The sequence below is a fragment of the Hemicordylus capensis genome, chromosome 6 (genome assembly GCF_027244095.1).
Source record: "Hemicordylus capensis ecotype Gifberg chromosome 6, rHemCap1.1.pri, whole genome shotgun sequence".
NCBI lineage: Eukaryota > Metazoa > Chordata > Lepidosauria > Squamata > Cordylidae > Hemicordylus > Hemicordylus capensis.
In genome coordinates, this window is record NC_069662.1 from 37,831,002 (window position 1) to 37,854,193 (window position 23,192).

General features: G+C 46.0%; 2 long non-coding RNA genes across 4 annotated transcripts in view; one reads left to right on the plus strand and one right to left on the minus strand.

The window, feature by feature from the left end:
* The window catches only part of LOC128328964 (uncharacterized), a 33,319-nt gene that overhangs the window by 5,247 nt on the left and 4,880 nt on the right, over positions 1-23,192 (minus strand). Inside the window, exons 2-3 of one of the 3 annotated variants that reach the window (XR_008309469.1) lie at positions 19,292-19,359; positions 16,886-17,041 (exon numbers count right to left, since the gene is read on the minus strand). This is a non-coding gene — a long non-coding RNA (uncharacterized LOC128328964). Of the gene's footprint in view, positions 1-16,885; positions 17,042-19,291; positions 19,458-19,629; positions 19,672-23,192 lie in introns of those variants that run through there. The other 2 variants (XR_008309471.1, XR_008309470.1) reach the window with 2 other exon arrangements.
* LOC128328963 (uncharacterized) lies at positions 314-20,907 on the plus strand. The gene is made up of 5 exons (XR_008309468.1): positions 314-383; positions 4,840-4,892; positions 14,196-14,380; positions 19,171-19,247; positions 20,705-20,907. It is a non-coding gene; the product is annotated as an uncharacterized LOC128328963 (long non-coding RNA).

A 23,192-nucleotide genomic window follows, 5' to 3' on the forward strand; every position in this document is an offset into this window, starting at 1 on the left:
TCTGTCTTTGCAGAATGAGAGAATCTTATAGTGAGGCTTTCCAAATAGCAGTAAAACACACTATATTAAGCAGAGCTTATGAATAAATATAAATCGAGAGTTTACAGAGAATCCAGACGCACCCACCGATTGCTATTGTCTTTTCTTCCAAGACTTGATGGGATAGTCACACGGGAAGAAGGCTCCTGGTGCAATTCCCACTGCGCCACCTGCTGGCCCACTCTTTCCCCCGTGTGATTAATAGACATCTGTCAGGAAAGCAGTTTGAAAAGTGGTGGGTTAATCACAGAATGCAAGAGCCGGCCAGCAGGTGGCGCAGTGGAAATCGTGCCATGAGCCTCCTCACCATGTGACCTTCCAGAATGATCCTGGAAGAAAACACAGTGAGTATCTGCAGGAGTTCCTGATTTCTCTGTAAACTCTTGGCTTATATTTATTCACAAACTCTGTTTATAGCATGTTTCACTGCCATCTAGAAAACTTCAATGTAACAAGGATTAGCCCTTTACAATGATAGAGTTGTCATCCCAGCTGAGATGAGACAAGACTTATTAGCGAACTCTACAATGGCCACCAGGAAATCACCAGATACACAGAGAGTGCAAGGCTTTCTGTTTGGTGGCTGCTATGAGGTCAGGAACTTAAAGCACAGGTATCAGGCTGAATTCTGCCAAAAGAATAAACATTCTTAAGGCACATTCTCACAATGATCCAGGCTAGGAATCCTAAATCCAAGTGGTGTGCACATACACACAATTTTGTGTTGTGAGAACTCAGAAATGTAGTGCTTGCAATCACACCCAGCCCACATAGATTTCAGATCAGTGATCTGGGATTTGATTGGACATGTCTGCTTTGGGGTTGATGTGGTCTGGGCACAACAGCACAAAACTGGGTGTGAAGTTGTTCTCATGACACAAAATCGGGTGTTCACACACCACTTGGATCTAGGATTCCTGCTTTGCTGCCAGTCCAGATCTTTATGAGAACACCCCCCCCCCAGTGAAGTGAACAACTGATTCTGCCAGGCAGACCCTGGAAAAGAGTTAACAGTAGATATCTGCCAAATATAGGTAGGCACGTCCAGATCAACTTGAATAGAGAATGCTCCACAATTTGCAGGGAGAACCTGGTGAATTTGCAAATAAATGCAGTTTTAGTCATATTATAGTCAGCCCCCACTCTACACAAGGTGGATGGAAAGGCCGATAGAGTGGTCCAAATAGCAAAGTGAATTTTTGAATCAATTTTAAGGCATTAGTAGAGCTATGCCCTAGTTCACAGTTGAGAATAAACCTCAATGGCCAGAAGGGCTGGTCTGAACCAGTAGCCATACATGGATGGTACTAGACACCATGGTCCTACATCATGATGTCCAACCATCCTGATACATTTAGGAGGAATAGAAAACAATGGTAGCATTGACCAGAATTATACCCAACTATGCAATCAATGGGAGTCGACATGAACAAAACAGCCAAGCAATGAAAGCTTATCAGAAGCTTTCTTTTAACTTTGGGAGGGGGGCTCCCCACCTTTTTACAACTTCCCCCTCCTTTTTTTGGTCATAGGTAAGATGCACAGAATTAAGGAATGAGCCACCTTGAGCAGCAAGCGAGAGACTGAAAATGGTGCGGCCACAACCCCACTCAGCCAGTCAACTTGATTTGCAGTGTTTGCTGAATGGGGAGCAGGAGGGAGGGAGGGAAGAGGAAAGCCCAAATTCCCAGAGAGCTACGTCAAATAAGCCTGAGAGCTTCTTTGGGCTACCTATGCCTACCCCTCGTCTGCATTGACATGTAGCAGCTCTCTTTCTCAGCCCTACCTCAAGATGCCAGGGATTGAATATTCATGCAAACTATGCCTTTGCCCACTGAGTGATGGCTCCTCCTGAAATGACAGTGCTCTGTCATCTGACCACTGAATGTACAGGACACTCACCAGTGGTCCAAGCTCACTGATATCTCCCTAGAGAGATTTGGATACCTGCTAATAGACCAAGACACTAACCTAAGCTTAGGTTCAGTTCCCCAGACCTTGTTTGTGTTTACCGGGAGTGCAAGGTTGCAAGGCAAAGACAGGAATCTGCCGGCTTGGAGGAGTTCCTCTGATCCCTAGCTCTGCCAAGCACTTGGGGCGATCTTTATACTTCTCACTTCTTCCTCCCTCCCTTGACATCCCCACCCAGCTTAAGGTGGAGCCTTCAGTATTGCCACCTGTTAACACTGTCCTTTCTTCATGGCTCTAGGGTCCTATTACAAATTCAAAGGCACAAAACTTTACTTCTGAGATGGTTTTGTTTTTTTAAACTTCGGACTCTTCCAGTTTTAATTCCCATATACTAACTTTTTGTGGTGAAGAAATATTTTTTATAATTGCATTAATGGTGGTAGGAGAGCCAGAATTATTTTTAGCCTACTTCTCAATGGAAAATGGGGTGCTTTCCAGATTGCACGCTACTACAGGGGCACAATATATTAGGGGTGTGCACGGACCGGTCCGGGGCCATGCAAAAGGCCTCCGGACTAGTCCGGAATTCGGCCTGTCTGGTGGTTCGGCGGGGGGTGGGAGTGTGTCTTTAAAAGGGGGGTAGGACTTACCCCCCACCACTCTCCCCCCCGCTGGATTTTTCTAAAGCGTTCTTGGGGTGGTAGAGTTCCTCCCTGCTGCCCCTGCCCCCGTCGTTGCCTTCCAACAAGGAGCAGAAAAAGCTGGCACCACACCTGTGCCCATCGCGGCGCATGCGCAACAACGAGGGCAGGGGCGGCAGGTAGGAACTCTGCCACCCCAGAATGTTTTAGAAAAGTCCAGCTGCGGGGGGGAGAATGGCGGGGGGGGTAAGTACTACCACCCGCCCTTAAAGACACACTCCCCCCAGTGCCGGACCATGCCTCCGTAGTTCTGTGCACATCCCTACAATATATCCCTTAAGAGTCTTTCTGTACTGCCTGTATCTTGACATCACAGTCCCTGCGCTGTAAGCAAGGTGCCGTTCACATTTCCGATGCCTTCTTTTGTGTTTTATTGCTGCGTTACAGCCATATAACATCGCATCTATGTTGCAAAAAAAATAACTGTATTTGCCTGTTGCAGGAGGAAATGGATTTTAACTGTGGTTTTAAATTGGCACCACAAAACGTCACAGTTTACACCACTTCTGGAGATGGACACACATGGATATGGACACGGACATACACACAGAGCAAGGTGATCTCATAAGACTACTTTCCTAATGAAAAGTAGTCTTATGAGATCACCTTGCCCTATGTCTGTGTGTGTGTGTGTGTGTGTGTGTGTGTGTGTGTGTGTCTCCCTGACAACTTTGCAGTGCCTGGATAGATTTGGACCAAATTTGGTACCGTTGTAATGCCACATAGGGACACCTCAGTGGTGTATTTTGTGATGACATCTTTTGAGATGAAAATGGGCTAACTTGTGAACTGCCTCACTGATTTGTACCAGACTTGATATTCATGTTAAGATTAGAGAGGCCGTTAAGATTTGAAATCCAATAAATAAATTCCAGAACCCATTTTAAGATGGAGGCTGTGTGTGTTTCCCCCACTGAGAACTTTGTAATGCCTGGCCAAAATTTAGTACAATAGTAGTGTACTACAAGGGACATTTCAATGGCATGTTTTAAAATGATGTCATTATCTCATTGCCACCTCCACCTATGCATGGTGCAACCTGCTCATACAGGTGAGGCTCTGGCGGCTACTGCTGTACTGTTTCCTGCATATTGCACTTGGTGTATATCAGCAAAAAATGCATTGTTTTGAAGATGGTAATTATCAGAAAATTATAGTGAAAGGAAAGTAAGTGGGTTAGTTCTTACAAGAACTTGCTAATACTTTATATCACAAGAGACTAGATGAGGGTGGGGTCTGAACTATTTTTGTTATGACAAGCTGTTTTGTGGTCCTCCAAGGACTTTATATGTTCAAGAGCAACTGGATTTGGAAGGCCCCCTGAATGGCTAATTTGGCAGACCAAAAGAAACTGGCCATGGATGATTGAGAAGAACCCATTAGCCAAAACTCTGTAATTGAACAGGGGGGAAGTTAAATAGAAATTGAACTCCGATATGTCTCCAGTTGTATCTGTTCTCTGCAATGAGTAATGTGGGGGCTAATGAGGAATCTGCAGCAGAGACGTGGATGAACCAAGGTTTATGCACTGGTTCGGCACCAAACCAGTTCAGATGAGGTCAAAATTGGTTCGGCACCGCGGGGAGGGGAGCAGCAAGTGGGATCTTTTAAAAAGCGAGGTCCAAACTGGTTCGGTGAAGCGGGGATGGAATTGGCAAGCAAGATCTTGAAAAAATGGAAAGCAGGTCCTTACCTGCTCTCCGCTGCCACATGGGGCTTCCTGCTGTGACAGTGCTACCCCCAAGAGCCCATCTGTGGTGCCAGCATGCATATGGTGTCCATGCATGTGAAGGCGCCATTTGCATGGTCAGCATGGTGTTGTTGACCACGCAAATGGTGCCTGCCCAAGCACTGATGCTATATGCATGCCGGCGCCACGAATGGGTTCTTGTGAGCAACGCCGCCACAGCAGGAAGCTGCATGTGGTGACAGAAAGCAGAAAGGACCTGCTCTCCTCTTTTTAAAAGATCCTGCTTGCCAATTCCCTCCCTGTTGCACCCAATTGATTTGGACCTCGTGTGAGCCTTTTCAGTGCTGAACCGGCACACGAACTTTGGGTCGTGCACATCCCTAAACTGCAAGTTTGGGAAAGAACATGATATTGTAGAATTAAAGCATTTTTTCTGAGAATACAATATTAGATTATTAACCAATGTAATATGAAACTCTAATGCTAGATCTCTTCCAGGGCCAGACCATTCTTGAGTCAATGGCAAAGTGAGGCGGTTGCTTCAGGCAGAGGTAATTGAGGCCTATTGTTTTATGTTTGTTGTAAACCTCCCAGAGACGTGAGTTTGGGGAGGTGTACACACACACACACACACACACACACACACACACACACACACACACACACACAATACATAATGGGGCACCAGCAAGGGAGTTCTTCGGGACGAACCTGAACTTTGCAGGTTTTGCAAGGAACATCTTTCCTCACTCTCCTTGCAAAGCTTGCGAGAAGCATGGGAAGAGGAGGCAGCTGGCAGGCCAGACTCTCTCTCCCTCCTCACCCATCACACCCCTTTCAGCATTTGCATAGCTCCATGTTGAAAGGGAGCTGGGCCTCATCAGAGCTGTGAGGCAGTGCAGCACTTAGTGCCTCACTGCAGGTGCCACAATATCCCAAACTCTCTTCTTCTCATCTTTCCAAAGAAAAGAAAACGCCTTTTGATGGGGCAGAGGTGGGAAGAGCATGGGTCACTGTGGGCCTGGTCAAAAGTGGGGCCGCTGGGAGAGCCACCACAGGTCCTGCCTTTTGCTGCCGCTGCCATGGGCCTACCTGCCTACCCAACTGATCTGCCATTTGCACCCCTGCCATTTGCCATCTGCTGCTTCTGCTGCAGGACTCCCTCCTCACTCAGTCCCCCTCCTTCCCTCCTGCCGCTGGCCTCTGCGGCTCTGCTAACCACTGCAGCAGACCAGCCCCAGTGTGGTATGACGCCCACCTCCCAACACCAGGCACTGGGTGGTGACATCATTATACCGCGCTCACAACTGGCTTGCTTCCCTTTGCCAGCCGCGGTGGCCGTGGTAGTTAATGGGACTGCAGAGGCCAATGGGGTGCTGCTGGTGGCCATGGTGGCCATGGCAGACTGGGAAATAAAAATGGACGTGGGAGGACACAATGAATGAATGAATGACTCTTTATTACGGTCAATGACCCATAACAGAAACAACACAATACAGCTCATTTCACAAAATACAAGAAAATATTAATTAACCAATCATTCTAATACCATTGACTCAAAGAATTTGGATCTAATCTTACTTGCTGCTGCACAGAATTGAGCCACATTCAGTGTTATGCGTTCACTGCAGTCTGCTAACAGAAAAGAAACATACCCATCGTCTGTTCTACCTGGGATATTCAATAAAAAGGGGGAAATCAATTCAGAACGAATATCTCTGTAAAATAAGCAGTATAGCAAAACATGAGCCATTGATTCTACACCTTGACCACAAGGACAGAGCCGATTATTAACAGGGATTTTCTTATATCTGCCCTCTACCACGGCTGTTGGTAAGGCATTAAATCGTGCAAGAGAGAAGGCTCTTCTCTGAGACTTGGTAACTAAATTAAATAAATATTGTGCAGGTTTTAGGTAATTTGTAAAGCTGCCAAAAAAGTTACTTGCAGAAATTTGTGCAAGATCATTCTGTTTTTCAACATCTGCTATACACTGCTTAATAAGCCTTTTAGTATTATTAGGACCCGAAGATCTTAACAGCTGAACTGAGAGACCATACCTGCCTAGCATATCATGAATATGACTACCCCAAGTAGATTTAAAACTATCTTCCAGCATGGAGGGGGGGGGGAGGGAGGACTCCATTGTTGCTAAGCCACTGAATAGGGATCCTATGTAGTTTGAAAAAATTAAGATGGAATTAACAATGGCAAAATCATTGCTTTCCAAGCCATCAAAGCCAGTGGCCATCATGACAACTTGTGGAAAGAGATTTCAGTCATAGTGATTGAACCACAGGGACATATTTATTTTTGTTTATTTGCTCATTCAATTTGTATACTGCCTTTCATAAGACATGCCTTGTCACTAGGGATGTGCGGACCGGTCCAGCGGTCTGGTGGTTCGGTCCGGGGGTTTGGGGTCGAACCGAACTACCACCACTCTGGTCCCGTCGGACCGGAACTGGACCGCTGGGTCTGGTCTGGCCGGTCAGCGAATTTTTTGGTTTTTTTTTAAAAAAAAGTTAATAAATTACCTTTAGCTCCTTCGGGGGGCTTGCGAGGCCATGGGGGGGGTATGTCTGTGTGGGTTCCCTCTCCCTCCGCCGACCTTCTTCATCACCTCCGTGGCCGGGAAAGTTAATGCTTTCCGGCCCTCTTGGGTGGCCATAAGAGCAAGCAGCCACCATTTGGGCAGCCACCGTGCATGCGCAAATGCCTTCACATTTGCGCATGCGCGGCGGCCACTAAAATGGCGGCCACTCGCTCTTATGGTGGCCCGAGAGGGCGGAAAAGGATTAACTTACCCGGCTGCAGCGGTGATGAAGAAGGCCGGTGGGGGGAGAAGGAACCCACGCAGACCCTCTGTGGCCTCAGCAAGCCCCCCAAAGGGGCTAAAGGTAATTTATTTGCTTAAAAATTATTATTTTTTTAAACCCAAAAAATTCGCGGACCGGTCCGGGTTCGGACCAGTCCGGGGTGGGGGGTGGGGGTTCAATGGGGGGCCGGACTGAACTGGCCTGGTTCCGTCCGAGGCCAGTCCAGCCTCGAACGGAACCGGGCCAGATGGTTCCATGCACACCCCTACTTGTTACATGCAAGTCACATACTGTGCCACTGAGCTATAACTGCCTGCAAGCAGCTGTCACCATGGAAGTCTTGAATATAGGGGAAATAATGGGGATATACATGTGCTGTTGTGTTATGAAGGTCTGTTCCTCCAACTTCCATACTCCAATGATACTGGCTTTGCTAACCCAGTAAAGAGCATCTGTTGCTCTTGACAATGTAAATTGTTTTAGATTGTTTAAATGTTTTTTTTTAGTGTTGTTGATTGCTGTTTAATTTTTGTACATCACCTTCATAATATTTGTAAATAGAAGGCAGATGTAGAAATGTCAGAAATAAACTAGTAACCCAGTTGCTGAATGTGGATTTCCTCTTAGTGGGTCAATGTTCTACCCAGGTTTGGGAGTTGTGTGTGCCCCCAATTTTCAGTTGTGTGAAAGCAAGGTAAAAGGAAAACCTGGGTAGAAGTGATTGTGTGGAAGCAAGGTAGAAGGAAAAACTACCCAGGTTTCCTCCGACGTTGCTTCCGCACAATCACTTCTACTCGGAATTTCCTCTTGCCTTGCTTGCACACAATCAAAAATTGGGAGCACACACAGCTTCCAAACCTGGGTAAAACACAGATTTTGATTGTGTGAATGACCTCAGTAAGTGATCACAACTGCAGTTCACAAAAACATTTAGAATAGCAAAAATCAAGGAACACAGCATGAGCGATAGGAATGAAAGAAATGGAGGAAGGTGAAATCTTGGAAATTTGCGAAGTGGAGAATCATCGAATCAAAAGAATCCAGATTCATCTAGTCCAATTCCCTGGAGCAAAGCAAGACCATCATTCACTCATCAGTCCTCCATAGATCAACTTATGCAGTCCCGAAGGCAGCAAATCAAAATGAATCTTGCCTTTTTCTTGTATTACTGACATCAGGTCTTCATTCATCTATATACGATTTCTGACACTATCTGTCTGCATGTGAATGGCTGAGGACAGAAACTAGGAGTCTGGACATAAAAAGAGAGGGTCTCTAGTGAGGGCAGCAGATATCCTGGACCTTGAAGAAAACTAGAATGTATTGCTTAGGGAGGGGAGAGCACTGTTCAAGCGAAATGTTCTCCAACTGTCCATAATTAATTGTCATTTGTGATATGAATACACTCTTCAGATCTACTTAATAGGCATAACGTACCTATTTTCTCTTTTGGTGTAACTGAGCTGTACCTGTAGTTTGGAACATGTCCTCCCAACATTCTGATCTGGTTGGCCAGGCATCACTTTTTCCACTTCAGTGCCAGAACTCAGCATAAACTGCTAAAAATTGGAAAAGTATAGAGAAATCATGTGTATCCATTCCAACTTGAACTCTGTGTTGAGTGTAGCATCAGTCGAGATGACAGTAATGATTACTTCTCCAGCTTCTTTGGATAACATTCACTTGTGGCCCAAGGATGTGAACAGGATCCTTGGAAGTTTAACTCTTCTGTGCTTCACTCTTGCCTTTGTGATTGCTTAAGGCAGTGGGGGAGGTCCTGGCCATGTGGGTGGCTAGTGCTGTGAATTCCTTTCTGCAAGAAGGCATAGTGCCAACACAACTTCAAAGGGAATGGTCAAAAGGATGCTTCAGGGGAAAACCCAACACTACCCCCAACCAAACTGGATCATTTCTAGCCAGTCTTGAACCTGGGTTGGTGTTTGCATGTGTGGTGGTGACCCAACCCCAGTTGTTCCTGGATGAAGACAGTTATCTGGATGCTTCCCAGTCCATCTTCAGACTGGCTTTGGCACAGAAATGGTGCTTGTTGTTGCCTTGATTAATTACCTGTGTCAGGAGCCATTCCTTTCTGCCTCTCATCGTTCTTGGAGGACAGGTCCAAGGCGGTGATGCTGGGGGACCTGTTTGATACTGTGGCTCTTTAAAATTACCTTTAGTTGTTGCAGAATGTTTAGGATGTTTTGTTTTATTTTACTCGGCTTAGAAAGGAAGAAACTTCAAGATTCTGAAGGTCAAGAATGTTTTTTGTCCATTTAAAACTTCTGAATGTATTGATGGGCCACACTTCAAGGAGGTGCAAAACAAACGTCTGGATGCTGAACCCCACCGCACACAAACACATTTTCTTTTTTATTGCTGCTTGACTGTCAATGCCTTTGAAACATAAAAATTAAACCCTTGCAAGCTCTAAAAGTGGGGCAGGTGGAGTGGAGAGGAGGGAAGGTTGCTAGCAGCTTCTTTCTCTCTCTTTGTGCTTCTTGCCAGTTTTGCAAGGAATGTGGCAAGAGAAACTCCTTGAAAAGCTTGCAGGGGTCAGATCAGTCCCAAAGAGCTTCTCCAACGGCAGGGGCAGAGGACTCTTTCCGCCTTGCTGGCACCACAGTAACCTGTTGCCTGAGGCAACCACCTCACTTGCCTCATGAAAGGGCCGCCCCTCCTGACTATTGCTGGAAACAGGCTGCTGGACAAGCTGGATCTGTAGTTTGGTGCAACAGGACTCTTCATGCGTTCTCATCAAGCCAGTATTCTCCCATTTGAATGGGTACATTAAAAGGATAAGCTCCAGGAAGAGGAACAAATTAGATCTATATCAGCAACTGGTACACAGGGTGCAAAAACAGATCCGTTGTGCCTATCTGTTACCTGTTTTTTGCCGTTTGCCGTTACTCACAGGAAAGAATCCCCCCAAATCAATAGTTAAACTGTAGTAGTAGCAGCAGTAGTAGTAAAAATATAAGGGAGAGGTGTCAAAATGGCCTGCAGTACAGAATAATAACAATAAATAGTACTAAATGAATGTGAAATAGTAACAACCCACAGACTAATTCGGCCCCCTTTCTTCAATAGGTTTGGATGAATGGGTGCATTTACATGACCCCCTGCAAGGCAGTAAACTGGTAAGATGACCATAAAATGCTGGCATGCAAGCATGAGTGCTCCTGCGTACATGACATCTGAACCCGCCCAAGTCCTGTTCCCGTGCTGCATTAATGCATTAAGGCATGACTGCCATTCCCCTAACATTCTGTTCCCATCTTTGGAAGTTTGGTGGAGATTGTTGTGCAGTTGTAGGTAACGCAGCCCAGGAACCGTTCTTGGATGGGTTCAGAATGGGTTCACATCCTGGCATTTTACTGCCATGTTATCGGTTTACTGTCTTGCAGGGAGTTGTATCAACGCGCCCAATGGATACCTGTTGATCACACAAGCAAAAGCTGCCTCCAGTCTGATTGGACTCCATGATGGACTGCATAGATAATAAGCTATAACTGAGTGGGAACAAGGCATAGTATGTTTATCGCAGCTAGCTAGCACAATGGCTTTGCACAAGCACGTTTGTGCAAGCGTCTTGTTAACCCGGATGCTAGCCAGCGGCCCTGTGTTGCAATCACTGTCTCCACACAATATTTAATGAGGCTTCCATATTTGTTTCTGAACCCCTGACAAAGGAGTTCACCAAAAGGGGTTCGCCAAAGGGCTGGAGCAGCGGTGAAGAAATGGCATAGACTGACTAAATGTAATGGAAGAGAGGGGCGGATATGGCAGAATACCACTGTAGGATGATACAGAAACAATATTCCGTGTATATATCGCTTGAAGGCTGTTTCCAAAAAGAAGGAGGCACACAACGAATGTCTGGATGCTGAATCCCCCCTCACACAGACACATTTTCTTTTTTATTGCTGCTTGACGGTCAATGCCTTTGAAACAACTCTGCATAACTAAATTGAGGGATTCCTAAGAAAAGTCCAGTTTTAAGATCTGTCTATGGCAGGGTGATTGTTAGTGAAGGAGCCATAAAGGAAGGAGGTCGAGGTTGCTGGTGCCGCTGTCATAATTTCCGCCTTAAACTGGGTGGAGATGGCAAGAGTGGGAGGAGTAAAGCAAGTGATATGAATATATAGATATAAGAGGCTCCAAATTGCACAGTCAACACAGAACACACAGAGCAGGAGGTACTTGTTTCTCCACTGCAAACTTGAGGTAAAAACCGGGCTTGGAGAAAGGAAGTGTGGGTTGTTTCTTCCTTCCTAGGTAGGCTCCAGCCCTGGAAGGGCTTGTCTTCCTTGGGTTAGGTAGAATATGGGGAATTTCCGGTGGACTCTTGTATCCTTTTTAAAGTGCCAGTGGAGCCCCTGGTGAACATAAGTAGATAGGAAGGGATTGTGGTGTTTGGGGTTAATCTCTTCGTTGATCCAGGCCTGCTTTTGAATGGGGCTTGAGTTTCTTTTATTCCAGTCCTGGAGTAGAGGCAGAACAAACAGCCAACGGCAAGAGCACTGAAGGCAGACTGCACTTGCCTCTCCTTAAATCATGAGGCTATTCACACAAGCATGCAAAAGCGGGCTAAGAGAGCCCAGCCGGGTTTTGCACGCTCGTGTGAACCACTTTGATCAGGCTCAATCCCGACGGCTACAGGGTGGCAAACTCGCCTATTAACCTCAACGAGGTTAGGGGAGTGAGTGCTTTTTAATCATCTGTCGGGGGGGAGGGGGGAATCCCAGTAATGCACTGCGCACTAGTCCAGGGACTTGAAGGAGATCATCTGCGGGGAAAGGAAGGGGAACCCTCCTTCCCCAAAGACTGCCCTGGAGCTATTCTCACAGATCGTGAGGAGAGCTCTGTTGTTATTATTATTATTTATTATTTATTCAGTTTCTCCTTCCCAAAATGGCTCAGGGCGGTTTACACAGAAAAATAACAAACAAATAAGATGGCTCCCTGTCCCCAAAGGGCTCACAATCTAAAAAGAAACACAAGACAGACACCAGCAACAGCCACTGGAGGTGCTGTGCTGGCGGTGGATAGGGCCAGTTACTCTCCCCCTGCTAAATAAAGAGAATCACCACGTTAGAAGGTTCCTCTTTGCCAAGTTAGCAGGGTTATCTGTCTCATTAAGCCATTCATACTCTTGACTCAACTGCACTGCCTTGTCCTTGCCCACCACAGCTCTCTCTTCTCCTGGATTCTACAGGGACCACCTGTTAACTGCCTTTTCCTTTATAGAGAAATTAAGCTAGTCTTTTACCGAGTCAGCCTCTTGGTCCGATCTAGCCCCGTGCTGTCGGCACTGACTGACAGTGGCTTTCCAAGGTTCCAGGCAGGAGTCCCTCCCAGCCCTACCTGAAGATGCCCAGGAGTGGACCTGGGGCCTTCTGCCTGCAAAGCAGATGCTCTGCCGCTGGGCATCCGTATGAGCCAGCGTGGTGTCGTGGTTAGAGTGCTGGACTAGGACCGGGGAGACCCGGGTTCAAATCCCCATTCAGCCATGAGACTTGCTGGGTGACTCTGGGCCAGTCACTTCTCTCTCAGCCTAACCTACCTCACAGGGTTGTTGTGAGGATAAACTTAAGGATGTAGTACACCGCTCTGGGCTCCTTGGAGGAAGAGCAGGATACAAAATGTAAAGTAATAATAATAATAATAATAATAATATTGTTGTTGTTGTTATAGCAGTATTACTATTTATTATTCTATAATTATATTATATATTATCATATATATATTATATATATAATTATATATTATAATATTTATTATAATATATAATAATATTATAGAATTATTATATTATATTATTATTATAGCAATAATAATAATCATCATAATAATAATAATTATTATTATAGCAGACAGTGCTCACATGTAGTAACCCATCCAAACGCAAACCAAGGAAAACCAAGGATCCCTTTTGCTTGGCAACAGGGACAATTCATGCTTGCTACCATGCTGAAAGGTATCATCTCACACTGTGCGAGAAGAGCCAGTGGTAAACCCCTCCTGTATTCTACCCAAGACAAGACAACCACAGGGCTCTGTGGGCGCCAGGAGTCGACACCAACTCAATGGCACACTTTACCTTACCACAAGACTCGCTCTCCACCCCTAACTATTAGGGTAAACTGGGTGTGGTGTGTGTGGGTGTTGGATATATCAAATGGAAGAAATCCCCATGCCCTTCTAGATTGCAAATGTATGCCATTAAAGTGTCCAATCCAGCTGCAGTGGGAATATATGGAATCTTTTTAGACATGGCTGACACCAGAGGGTGGCAAGATGAGCAGATACCAGGGCCCTGAAGCCAAAAGGAAGTTAGCCAGACCTTTCAAACAAGGCCCACGTTTCCTCCTAAGTCTTAACTGGACTTGCCCCCAAGCCAGTTTGTAAATAAGCCTCCAAAACAATATCCTATTCAAAGGCATGACAGAAATGCAAATTCAGTCTGATGCCCACATGAAAAGAAGATCTCAAGAAATTACAATATAATTATATACAGAAATTAAAGGTAAAGTGTGCCGTCAAGTCAATTTCGACTTCTGGTGCCAACAGAGCCCTGTGGTTTTCTTTGGTAGAATACAGGAGGGGTTTACCATTGCCTCCTCCTGTGCAGTGTGAGATGATGCCTTTCAGCATCTTCCAATATCCCTGCTGCCTGATATAGTACCAGCGGGTATTTGAACCAGCAACCTTCTGCTTCTTAGTCAAGCATGAAATTGCTGCCTAATATATTTTTTTGAAAGGCAAAGCCTATTTGTTTCCCCCATGAATATTATTTCTAGATGGCTGATTTTTAAATGCAAAGAGGCTGTTTTGCTACTGTTGGGTTCACTTTTGCACAGACCTCACCCTACACTTTTTTAGGGCAAGGCGTCCCATTAGTGGTCTGCTGCTTGGGGCACAGGACATGTTTTGCACCTCTGAAGATGATGTGGCTCTCTAATAAATCCACAGAAGAGTATCCATTCAGTAGATGCCCTATGCACATGGCCATGTGTTTTTTCCCTCCTGCCACAGATGATCACTCCCCGCAGATGCTGGACCACTCTCTTTGCCTTCACCTGCTGTATGGCTTTGTTCCTTGACCATGTTGGGGGCTCCGAACCACCACCATACCCGGGTGACAATGCCTCAAAAGAAGAAATGGACGCATTTCTGAAGGCCGTTAAGGAGTATCTTGATCGAGAAGGCGCCAAGAAGAGGTAAAAGGCATCATCTTGTAAAGCAGGGATTCACAACCTTTTATACCAAGTGTGCCTCTTCAGTTGCAAATCTTCAGCTCAGGTACCCCAGGCCCCATGGAGTCTGTGTGAGTGTGTGCACACATGTGCATGTGAGCACACACACAAATGTAAACATTACTGTTATGAGAGAGTCTACTTTAAGTCACTGGCTTACATCCAGTCTGTTACTCATGAGTACTCCCACTGAAATTAATGTGACAAGAAAACGTGTCCCACTAATTTCAGTAGTAAAGGGATGAGAAGTCTGTGTGTGTGTGTGTGTGTGTGTGTGTGTGTGTGTGTGTGTGTGTGTGTGTACATATAAAAACACAAATGTAAGTGTCATAGTAAGGGAGACAGGCTCCTACAGCTGCTGGCTCCTAGCCACACTGAGTTACTTGTAAGCCGTAATTGAAACCAATGGGGCAAATTTACTTGTTCTATTAGTTTCAGTGGGAGCACTCATTGCTGATTTTGTGAAGCCTGTCGGTCAGGCTGAGGGGAGGAGAATGCTGAGCTTCAGCACCTAGCCAGCCAATCAGGAGCAGCAGAGGACAGGTGCATCAGAAACAGCAGCCCTCCTCCCTCCCCTTCTGCAGCAGACACAGCACGGAGGATGTGTCAGCTTCAAGCCAGTGGCCCTCAGATGGGAAACAAATTATAGCGTGGCTGCAGCGTGGGGAGGCAGGAGGTCTCTGAGTACTCTCTGGGAGCCCTTCAAGTACCCTTAGATACTATCCAGTATCTTTTATGTTTTGTTGTTTAGAAGTTTGTCCCAGTGGGGATCCTGTAGAGTGGGGCGGGGGGTGGGATGGAGAGTAAAGTCAGAAAGGAAACGGAAAGAAGGAGAAAACTGAGTTGTTTCTGAATAAACTCTTAGTTAAATCTATATAATATTCGGGGTGCACCTAGGTAATTCTGGAGCCTGGACCTAAGGGCCTTTGGAGGTTCTCTGCTGCAAGCTAAGCATCATTTTTTTAACATGTAGATTCTTGAGGGCACAAACCACACCACCCAGGACAGACTAAAGATGATTTGTGGGGCCCCCAGGGGATGTGGAGTCCCTGGACTTCGGTCCCAAAGTCTAGGGGTAAGAGCGCCTCTGATAATATTACTTCGTGTTTGTGAGAGTAGCAGCTATAAGTCAGGGTCCTAGTACCCCCTGTTGAAAACGCCTGCTGTGGTGATTTGACCTTGTCAGAAAATGCTGAGATCATTCACACAATCAAAAACTGCGTTCTACCCAGGTTTGTGCGCACTCTCAGTTTTCAGTTGTGTGGAAGCAAGGCAGGAGGAAAAGCTACTCAGGTTTTCCTCCTACCTTGTTTCTACACAATCACTTCTACCCAGGTTTTCCTCTTTCTTTTCTTCCACACAACCGAAAATTGTGAGCACACACAGCTCCCAAACCCAGGTAGAAGTTTTGACTGTGGGGCTATGCTCATGATTAACAAAAATCGGGAGAGCTTAGCCCGATTTTTGTTAATCGTAAGAACCACTGGGCTCACAAGCGAGCCCGGTGGTTCTTGAGCGGCTAACCCGCTCAAGTAGCCCGCCCCTTAGCCCGGGTTTGCGGAGCAAGCACTCTGCAAACCTAGGCTATCTACTCGTTAGTAGACCCCTGACCGGGAGGCAAAAAGCCGCCTCCCAGCTCTGGGGTTCTCCCCAGTATGCCCTGCGTGCTCTCGCAAGGCATACTGGGGCTTCCGGGGGCCACGTGGCCCCCAAGCTCCTCAGCCCCCACCAGCTCCATCTTGGAGCCGGCAATCGTGTGGGCTGCCAATCCGGCCACCAGGACACCCTCCCCGCTCATGAGCAGGAGAACAGACTTAGCCCGCTCTTCCTCCTCACAGCCCCAAACTGGGTCTCATGGATCGTGAGACCCAGTCCTGTGTGAATGACCTCACTGTATAGCCTATATAAAACCCTGCCACACTGCTCTTTTGTCTCACACAGGAAAATTATTCACGATACCTGTTCCTTTCTTCTACCACATACCCCTTTATAGTCACAAGGACAGCTGTAGAGCTAAAATGGCATTGGATTTTAAACACTACTCTCTTTTTTATTAAGAAATGGATGGTTTCTGGAAAGCTTTTTTCTTAAGATGGGAAAATAAATTGGGCACGACGACTGCTGAATCTGAATGGGGAATTTTCAAGTGAATACACTGAATTCCAGCTGTGTTCGCTGGAAAAAGAATGTCTGGCATCCAGGCAGACGAGCCACTTGCACAGAAATGTTGGGCTAGCACAAGGTTGTTGCGCTAACTGGTTGCACTAAGTTGGGAGCTCATCTTCCAGGCCAGCGGGATGTAAAATGTAAATTAAATGAAATTGTGCAACAAAGTGCACAACCTGTTGTGCCACACCTCATAGGTTTTGCTGGGAACTTTTGCACAAAGGCACAATTTTAAGCATCCCTGTGGCACTCCATTTGCATTCTGCTCCCATGAACATAACTCATTTGTTTAAGATTACTCACCATTTTACTGGAGGAAATGGGGCGAAGGTTCTTCCTTCCCTCTGCAGTGAGGCTGTGCAAACATGCAGGAGTTCCGGCAGTATATATTCCATTATCTCAAGGCTAGAACTGGTCACACGTTACCTATGGAGCCTGCCATTGTTCTGTTTGGTGCACCTATAGAAGGAACCCCCTCTGAATTCTGTAAAGAGCTTAGTGGCAGCTTAATTTGAGGTGGTCAAGGGGTGGAAGCAGATTAAAGAACTGGTGATCAGGAAATGGGTTGATAGGAAGTGGGAAATGGAGATCATCAATCACATATGACCCTACAATAGAGGGTTAATGAACCCTCATTATAGGGATTGTTGTCCGAAAATATGCTTTTAAAAAAAAGTATAGATAAGACCAAAACTTCATATATCAGACTGTAAAGGTTGAAATCATTTTTAATTTGGTAATTTACATTCCTCATAGTACAAGTTGTTGGTAGCTGGTATCCTTAAGATCTTACATAATTCAGATATATTTGATTAGAAGAATAAGAGGGGAGCCTCTCTCCTCACAGAGGAGAGCTGGTCTTGTGGTAGCAAGCATGACTTGCCCCCTTAGGTAAGCAGGGTCTGTCCTGGTTGCTTCTGAATGGGAGCCTTGATGTGTGAGCACTGTAAGATATTCCCCTCAGGTGATGAAGCCACTCTCGGAAGAGCATCTAGGTTTCAAATTCCCTCCCTGTCTTCTCCAAGGTAGGGCTGAGAGAGATTCCTGCTACCCTACAACCCTGGAGAAGCCGCTGCCAATCTGTGGAGACAATTCTGAGCTAGATGAACCAGTGGTCTGACTCAGTATGCGGCAGCTTCCTATGTTCCTAAGAAGTTGGAGGAAAACTTCTCACTGGATTGTACCTCAAATCTTTTAAGGCTTGGGTAAACAGGAATTACATACTTTGCCTTACCTGGGTCTTGCTAGTATCGTTTCCTTGTTATTAATGCACAGGAGGTTGGTTCTTTTGATCATTAACTGGGTAGGAGAAGCCTCTATCCATGCTTGGGAACTGTGCATGCTCCTGTGTTCTGATCGCCTGTGAGTAAAAAGCTAGGTAGGAGGGAGAAGTGGTGATCATTTGCTCAGCAGCAGCTGAGTCAACAGGCTCCATCCTTGCCAGCAGCTGGACCTGGCTCTTCAACGGGGTAGGACGAAAAGTCCTTGGACTCTGCTCCTCCTTCACAAACAATCACATCCTCCACCTCCTCGGCATATGCCAGAATGCGATTTGGCATTCAAATTGCAGCACAATCCCCACGCGGACCACACAAATGGCTGACATGCGTACACAGATGCCATGTGCATGCCAGCACCACATGGGGGCAGCTGTGGGGGAGCACCAGTGGTGTTTGCTGATAACTAGGGGGAGCACCGCGAGTATGGCAAAGATGGTGAGCAGAGGAGGAGCAAGGATGGACCGGCTCTCCTCCATGTTAAAGAGGTTGTGGAAGCCCTCAGTTCTAACAGGATTGTGCTGTGATTCAGACGCCAAATTGCATTTTAAACACATCCCTACCCCTTCCTATCTCAGTCTTTACTCACAGGTGAGCGGTAAATGGGAGCGAGCACAGCTTCCAAACTTGGGTGGGAGGCTTCTCCTACCCAGTTAATGATCGTGGCTGCCCAGCTCTGGTTTTTCAGCATCCCTAACTTGGTCTTCAGGAAGGCAAAGACTCATTGGGTCCTCCTTGCTCTTATAAATAATAATAAGAAAAAGGTCTGAAATCAGCTCAGCAAGGCTAGCCCTTTAGGTTGTACAGTCATTTTCTGGGTTAATGTTCAACTTCCCTTGAAAACAACATTCTGCTTCTGAGCTTTCGAACTTGCAAGAAAAGATGAGCAACAAGCTGGGCTAAATTTGATCTATGGCTCATGAGGGGTTCAACTTTCAGAGATGTGGAGTTAGGGTTGAAAATGAGAGTGCAGCTGAGCATACCCAGATTTCCTTTTGTCATCGCTGACTAGGCGTGATTAGCCCTCACATTTCTGAGGTGAAAGGCAGGCCATCCGTCTCACAAATTATGGTTCCTTTAATTGAACTTGAGCCCAGGCAGCTATTTGATTAGAAGCTGACCACTGGTGAGGGGTGGGCAGTGCATTTGTTGACATAACTGCTAGGGATACCTGACACGAAGCAGAAGTGCAAATTCAAAGGCCTCTTTTGCATGCCTTGGTGGAAGTCACCAGCTCTGGAAATGCTACAAGCTGAGAAACAACTTACTGTATCGTCTCCCTCCCCCCACATCCCTTTACCTCCCCACCAGGGACCTGGGTGATGAGGATATCGCTGGATTCTGAGAACATCCCTATAGTTGCCCCAAGTGACTGTTGAACACAACAGGTAAGTTGAATTCTACCAGGGTTAGGCTTGGTGTAGCCACTAACCATGTGGAAAGCCAGTATTTTGGGTCCCGATGCTGTTTTCTGTTCCTTGGGAGAAGGGCAGGATAGAACTGTAATAAGTAAAGAAAAAATTGAAACATGTTGAGGCAATGACATTAAATATGAATCCACCAAATTCAGCACCTCCAGATCATACTTTCTTTTCTCAACCCCCCCCCCCCCCCGATAAATTCAACGTCATCCATAAATGAGATTTTAGGAAAGAATCAAATTAGAAGAATCATCAACTGGAATTTTTTCAAAAACGCTGAGGATAGTAGGAGAATTGGCTTGAAAAATCCACCCTCAACTCCCATGCTTTCTGGGGCTCCAGTTCGTACCAATGTCCAGTTGGTGGAATGTATATCATTCCATCCTTTGCTCTGAAAAAGAAAAAGATGGGAGAGAGAAAGATGACACACAGGGAGAGGAATATATTGTGCAGAGAATATAACAGAGCAGCTCAAGCCTCAAATATCAATGTACATAACCAGCAAGCCTGATATAAAAGATAGCTTCTTATTTCTCTTGAAGGTTGACAAGGAGGAGTGTGCAATACAATTTAGGAAAACTGGCAGATTTTCTGAGGAAGTGTCCGCAGAAATCTTTCTTATAGGTTTGCCTTACAGCTATGCCTGATCAGGGTCTGAGATTTAATAAAAGAATGCCCCCTAATGGGCAATTGATGTCTCTGAAATGGGAGTTAGTTGTAAGGAGAAGGTCTTTGGGTGCTGGGATTTCTCTGGAATGTTAGGAATGGGGAAGGCCGGGGGGGGGGGGGGCGCACTGCCCCGGCTAAATGGAGGGATTGGTGCAAGGTGCGAGAGTAAAGAAGGAAGCAGTTTTCAGTTTGGGCACAGAGAGGAAGAGTTTGAGAGAGCTGAGATCTAAAAGATCCTTGGAGTACCAGCCTTTTCTGGAATCTGATGCACTGGTGTAGCTGTGTAGCGTGCCCCTTGCATGTGATGTCACACACGTGGCCAGAGTCCCAGAGGACCCGCACGAATCCTCCAGAGCCCGTTCCCAGCTGGTGTTTGCTGCTTGGGTGCATTCCACCTCCCCACCCCATTTCTTACCCTCCAGAGAAGGGAGAAAGGAAAATAGATGCATCCAGCCAGCAAATGTGGGCTGGGAAATGAGTATTGACTGCGGGAGTGAGACAGCCGAGGTGGGCGGCTCCCAGGAGCTGGGCAGACTGGGTTCTTTGAACCTGACTGTCTGCTCTGTTATTGTTCCACCCCTGATCTGATGTGAAGTACTGGATCTGCTACTGGATAAGAGCTGACGTAGGTGGCCCCGACCCTTATACAAAGGTTTTAACAGATGGACTTTTGATCAATGGGTAAGACTTGAAGGAAGGGATTGGGCAATCTCCTGCTAGCAGCATTGAAGAGATCTCTCCATTGGCTGTTTCAGGGCCAAGACCAGAACAGATGGACATCACAGCAGTCACCCCAAACTCAAGACAGAAAACTGATCTCTCCATGCTTCTCCCTGATGACCTTTGCCAGTTATGCCTTGGTGAATCTGCATCTTTAAAGAGGCCAAGCTACTTGTGTTGCCTTCTTTTGCTCTCCTTAGTGAGTTACGGGAGAATCACATAATTAGAACGAACACCACAGTCTGTCTCTTCTTTTCCTTCGAGTGCTAGATTGGAAATGGGGGACAAGGGGATCAGGCCACAGCTCATTGAGAGAGAGCCTGTTTTGCAGGCAGAAGGTTCCAGATTCCAATACCTGGTATCTCCAGGTAGGGCTGGGAAGGACGCTTTTCTAGAAACTCTGGAGCATTGCTGTCCATCAGGGTAGTGATTCACACTATCCTAATTAGGGCATGAGATGCATCCTGAGGATATCTGAAGCCCACTTACACAGAGACAACACACAGTGAAAAGCAGGGCAAACCCCTACCAGGATTTACCAGCAGCAGATTCCAGAAAACAGGGGCTGTCCCTGCTGAATATGGGCAGTTGGAGCCTCTGCAAGCACCCTTAGTCCTCTGGCCAGTGACGGAGGCAGAGCACAGTAAAAGGCAGGTGTGTCCTTCAGTGCTAGGGAGAGGGAACACCCAGCCCAGAAATAAAGAAAGAGGGTGATTGGAAAGAGAAAACTGGGGGAGAAATGGAGGAGTGGGTAGCAGTTTCGGGCGTATCTAGGGGAAATAGTGCCTAGGGCAAACACTGAAATTGCGCCCCCTGTCCAAACATCTGACACTCATCTTTCAGATAACTTTACCATAATATCAGCTCAAAAATACAAGTCAAGCTCATTAATCTTTTAATATTTCAAAAACTATTCAGCATTGGACGTAGCCAGACCAAAAAATGCTGGAAAACTACAAATTTCAGTATGCTGGGGCTCATGAAATACACAAATACTATGTGGAGGTGTACTTGGAAAACTAAACAGAAGTGCTTGTCTAATTCTCTACTATGCGTTGTAGCATCACTGTTACATACGTTTTAAAATTAAATGGAGAATTGGACTTTCCCCAGATACTCTGAAAATAATTAAAGGATATGCAGTAAACTGTGTCACTGCTTGGAATATATTCTAGTATTTCAGACAGACAGTTAAAATGAGAGAAAGAGAGCAAGAAACTCCTAGTGGGCCTTAATACTAAGGATTTCACACTGATTCAAAGACAAACTCACCATTAATAGCCATATTATTAAGACATCACATTTAACTCACTTATCATAAGAGAAAATGAATACAATCCTAGCTCACAAGTTTCAGCTCAGTATTCACAAGCCCTGATTTGCTGTACATAGTGCCAATCTGAATATGTGTACAGTGTCTTATATCATACTATTTTTTTTTAAAAAAACCTTTTACCTGTAGCCCCTTCAGGGGGCTTTCTAAAGGCTGTGGGGGCATGGGGGGGGTCGGCAAAGGTTTTCCCTCCCCCTGCTGGCCTATAGGAACTCACAGGGACATTTTGAGCATATGCAGTGGCCATTTTGAAAAATAATTTTTTTAAAAAATGGCCGCTGAAAACAAAATGACCACCGTGCATGCTCAAATGGCCTCTGCAAGGCCTGGCATGGCCTAGGGCCTCACAGAGGCCATTTGAGCATGTGCGGTGGCCATTTTGTTTTCAGCAGCCATTTTTAAAAAAAAAATTTACAAAATGGTGCCCTGCCTGCCCCACCCTATATACGCCCCTGCAGTTTGCATACATGTGTGTGCAAAGGCAAAGGGGTGTGTGTGTGTAGCTTCTTTGTGTGCATGTTTATTTTTGAGTGGATACATGAATGCTCCCTCAAAAGCATTGTTGCAGGGAGAACTAGGCCTGTTTCTGCAAAACAGAAAACCAGAATATGAACATAAAATGGAAAACATCCTCCAAAGGGCATAGAAGGGGGCACATTTGCACTTTTCAGAGCGCTAGCTGGTAGATGCCTATGACCTGACCTTTGCATGACCACAGTCAAGCCACACACTAATTACACCAGTGATGGATGCACTATTTCAGTGGGTGTGTGAAAGTGCCAAATTGCCCTAATGCCTAAAAGTCTTGTTTGTTTAATCAAAACTACATACATACACTGCCAGTGAACCAACAAGGGCTCTCAGAGCAGCTAACAAACAAAATACTGACAAATGTAAATGTTCAGCGGTATAAACAGACACACGGTTATTAACCCATCTGCAGCCCGCCATTGAAGACATTTCTGAAACCTCTCAGGAGCCGTCCTAAACCGAAGCATTGGCTCCCAATTTCCCAAAGAAACCCTGCTCAGCTGGGCAGGTGAACTTTCCTCAGCAGCCAGTTGCTTAATGAGAAAGTGGTTCCATGCAGAGGCGTAACTATAGGGGGGACAGGGGGGCATGTGCCCCGGGCACCATCTTTTCGGGTCACATGGGGGGCGCCGCCATGACCAAAAAAAATTAAAAAAAAA